Raw genomic sequence first — 4,623 nt, forward strand, 5'->3', positions numbered from 1 at the left:
CATAGATGACAAAAAAATAGTTATCCCTCTGAAATATATTTTACATGTATCTGATTCACAAGTATGTGTGTTTTTTTTTGAATCTATGAAGTAGTTCTTCATATGATTTTTTTCTTTGATAAGTAATTTTCATTTTTTTATGAATGTAAGAATTATTTGTTTCCCTATATGAATAAATTAGAGCCTACTGAATGATGGTTACAATAAAGAAATTTATTATAAGCAAGATAATTGAAAATGCTTTGTATTTTTTAGCATTTGAATTAAGGCAAATCAAATACCATTTCATTTAATTTAAAGAAAAAATCGGTTTTTGTCTATGAATATTATTATAAGATGGGGTAAACTTTAGAATTGTATCCAAATTTCAAAATATTTTTATTAGTATATTATTAGAATTCAAACATAAAAATAACTAAAAATTAGCTTTTAGATATCAAATTTGACAGGTTGTCATTAATCATATTGTTTGTGATATTACATTTGAGATTCATAGAAAATGTCCCATTTAATATGGAAATTAGTAATGTTTCATATTTCTGATTTCAAACCCTTTAATTTTCTGAGGATAGAGATTAAGGGACTTGTTTGAACTATAGTTTGGTGCTTGCTCTGTTTAATCTTGGAACAATTTTATCTTCATGATATTACTGAATAATTTTATTAATCTTGATATTCTCTATTCCTTGGGGCAATCATCACTTCTGAATCACCCCAGGTAAATGAAGTGAAGTGACATACCTCCCGTTATATTTCATCACAGCACTTGTTTTTGTTTGTTTCTTTGTTTATCTTAAAAAAATTTTTTTTAATGTTTATTAGAGAGAGAGAGGGCATGCGTGGAAATGAGTGGGGAAGGGGCAGAGAGAAAGGGAGACAAATCCAAAGCAGGCTCCAGACTCTGAGCTGTCAGCACAGAGCCTGACGTGGAGCTTGAACTCATAAACCACGAGATCATGACTTGAGCGAAAGTCAGATGCTCAAAGGGTGCCTGAGCCACCCAGGCACCCCTCTTTGTTTATCTTTTGTAAGAACTATCACTATTGTAATCACTGCTTTCTTTCTATTTTTTACTTTTTTATAATTATAGAGACAGAATGAGAGAAAGTACACAAGCAGGGGAGAGGGGCAGAGGGAGAATCTTAGGCAGGCTTCATGCCCATGACCCATGACCCATGACCCTGGGATCATGACCTTAACCAGAATCAAGAGTCAAATAAATCCGCATCTGATTGAGCCACCCAGGCACCTTTTATCTTTAAAAAAGTTAAACAAAGAGGGGCACCTGGGTGGCTCAGTCGGTTAAGCGGCCGACTTCAGCTCAGGTCGCGATCTCGCGGTCCGTGAGTTCGAGCCCCGCGTCGGGCTCTGTGCTGACAGCTCAGAGCCTGGAGCCTGTTTCGGATTCTGTGTCTCCCTCTCTCTGACCCTCCCCTGTTCATGCTCTGTCTCTCCCTGTCTCAAAAATAAATAAAACGTTAAAAAAATAAAAAAAAAAGTTAAACAAAGAAACAAACAAATATAGGTGAATAAGGCAATAAACTCTCTGAAGCCGAAGACATATCTATTTTATTCACTCTAGAATTTAGTATGAACAACATACTCCTGTTGTTTGGACTTAGAAACAGTTAGGAAATCTTGACTTCTCTTTGGATATGGAGAAAGGAAAAGGCAAAAAGCAGAATTCCACAAAGAAGTCAGGGAAGATTATCTGGCTTGCAAATTGCAACCTGTATCATGAGAATCCGGAGAGAAACAGCAGGCTTCTGGCGACCCAAAGTTACAGCGAACATCAGTGAACAGGAGCTAATGAAAAAGATCTATGAAAGAAGACAAAGTTTCCTGTACAGAAAAGGTGACACAAGGCACTGGAAGAGTTTAAGACTTAGGAAGAATATCCCAATTACCTTCTAAAAATGCCACCAGCCAACCTGCTCCACCAAGACATCCTGCCAGCCTGGTGCCAGCAACTAAAGCTGAGCACCAAAAGCCGGAAATTAGACACATATAAATGACTCTGTGAATATGCTTACTTACCCTGATCATAGGAAGAACATTCCTGTCACCGCAAAGGAGGCCAAGATTCTCACACAGTCACCAAGAAGATCAAAGATGGACAAGGGAGAAACATCTCTGGAAAGGTCTAAAAAAAGACATTTTTTGATGGAACCTACTTTCCTCAAGTGGCTGCTCCCCCTGAGGGTGGGATGCCTGCCTTGTTGGGTCTGATGCTCTCCTGGAGAGAGCCAACGCCATTGTTGTGACAACTTCAGCCCCAGAAGCTGTGTTTACCTCCTGGTCCAGGATGTCAGCCAGGGCTAGGAAGATGGAGACAGTGGAATCGCCACGGGAGGCCTGCGGTGTCTGGTGGTGTCTGATCCATGGGGGAAGTCTGCCTGCGGACACAGAGGGTTGGGTTCACCTTCAATTTCACGCAGGACAAGCCTGGATGCCTAAAATGCAAGGATGAATGTGTGCACTCTTCTTGCTCCCTGCTTGTGGTTTTCCACCCCCACACCTGGAGGCCAACAGGCTGTGCCCAGATGTGTTCGGAGGAATAAGATTTTAATGAAAAGCCTCCAATGAGATTACGATCCCAGGAAAAGGGGTCTAGTTGTGATTATAATTAATGGTAGAAAGGGAACTACAATCAACTCCTTGGTGCCACTGACAGCTGGAAGGAATGCAGGCGCTCCACACCCTCCATGCTTCCTGCTTACAGGGCACACAGGCTGGTGGGTTGTGGATGTTACCCTCAGACCCCCCAACAAGGTCCGTGGCTTTGTGGGTTGGGATACAGAGGCTCTTGTGTTTTAAACTGGAAAAGCATTTCAGAAATTACTATTCATTCCAGTTAATAAGATGAAAAAGTCATTCATACTACCAAATGTTTACTTTTCTGAAATAGAAGTGAACTTAAACAGTTCTTTTCTTCCTTCCTTCTTTCTTTCTTTCTTTCTTTCTTTCTTTCTTTCTTTCTTTCTTTCTTTCTTCCTTCCTTCCTTCCTTCCTTCCTTCCTTTCTTTCTTTCTATTTCTTTCTTTCTCTCTCTTTCTCTTCTTTCCTTCCTTCCTTCTTCCTTCCTTCTCTTTCTTTCTTTCTTTCTTTCTTTCTTTCTTTCTTTCTTTTTCTTAAGTTTATTTTGAGAGAGAGAGACAGTGCGAGTTGGGGAGGGGCAGAGAGAGGGAGAGAATCCCCCCCAGCTGTCAGGACAGAGCTGGATGTAGGACTTGAACTCACAGAATAGTGATATTATGACCAGAGCAGACATCAGGAGTCTGATTCTTAACTGAGGTACCTGGACACCCCAACAGTTCTCTTCAAGTGAGAGACGGAGCTGACCATCGTGGAGGAGTGGAATGGAAAGCAGGTGTGTTTTCATGCTGGATGCCCCCTCTTGGCATTCATGACTTTAAAACTGTTGAATATTTTAAACCAAAGGGAAAGATGTTATTCTTTCCCCATTCCCAAAAACATATTCTTAACATACAAGACAACACTTTTTGACATTTTCTTAAGAACCTGAGACCTCTATGGTATGTCTCAAGGTTAAAAAACAGAATATTAATAGCCAGTATTATTTCCACTTGTAACTGTTATGCAAGTTCTGCTTGAAAATACTTAAGGTTACTTATGAGTCATAAATTCATAATGTATTGGATTTTATTTATATACATATTTATTTTAAAGTTTATTTATTTTGAGAGAGAGAGAGACAGAGCACAGAGTGGGGGAGGGGCAGATTGAGAAGGGGAGAGAGAGAGAGAATCTCAAGCCATTTCCACACTGCCAGTGTAAAACCCAATATGGGCTTGAACCCATGAACCGTGAGATCATGACCTGAGCTGAAATAAAGAGCCAGATGCTTAACCGACTGAGCTACCCAGGTGCCTCCATAATGTGTTGGATTTTAAATGTGTATATAAACTCATCTATGGTATATAGGGGACCATATGCATTATGAGCAAATTATTGTTAATATTCTTAATTCAGGATTAAGCCAAAAATTATGATTTTATTTGGCATGATTCTTTTTTTAAAACCACTCAAATGAAGTATAATTGGACATAAAAAAAGGTTTACATTTAATGTATATAATTTGATGAGTTTGATTCATTTTAAATTTTTTGTACTTCCTGAATTTATAGTCCTGTGACTTAGAAAAGATGTATTTATTCACTTGTGTTTTCATGGCAGTTTCCAACATTGTTTTATTGTTATGAATTTTTGAATTATGAGATTTTCCCCCTCTAAAATGTACTGGAAAGAGTAGTAGAGTTGGAAAGTTTGTAACCATCATGATATGGAGAGATTTGGGCAAGAAACCTCAATAAATGTTAAAAACTAGAGAGGAATGTTTGTTGATGAGCAAGGTATTTCCATGATCTTTCAGTGTCTCCCCACTGACTACTCATTAATAGTCAGAATCTTTCAGTGTAAGTAAATAATATTCACATTTAAAAAAAAGAAACTATTAGAATCATGCTTACCTTTATTAAAATCATTTCCAACTTCTGCAAAAATGAGACAAGAAGCAAAGCTTGCTTTTAAAAATAGTACTGGGATATTCTATCGTTTTGATAACTGGAACAAAGAACCTAGTGTTTTTGTAGGGAAAAACAA

The 4,623-nt window shown here is 38.3% G+C and overlaps 1 pseudogene; it reads left to right on the top strand.

Annotated features, from left to right (window-relative positions):
* Nucleotides 1-1,737: 1,737 nt before the first annotated feature.
* On the top strand, nucleotides 1,738-2,586 carry LOC123583724 (annotated as a pseudogene).
* Nucleotides 2,587-4,623: the final 2,037 nt, after the last annotated feature.

The sequence above is a fragment of the Leopardus geoffroyi genome, chromosome B3 (genome assembly GCF_018350155.1).
Source record: "Leopardus geoffroyi isolate Oge1 chromosome B3, O.geoffroyi_Oge1_pat1.0, whole genome shotgun sequence".
NCBI classification, from domain to species: Eukaryota; Metazoa; Chordata; class Mammalia; order Carnivora; family Felidae; genus Leopardus; species Leopardus geoffroyi.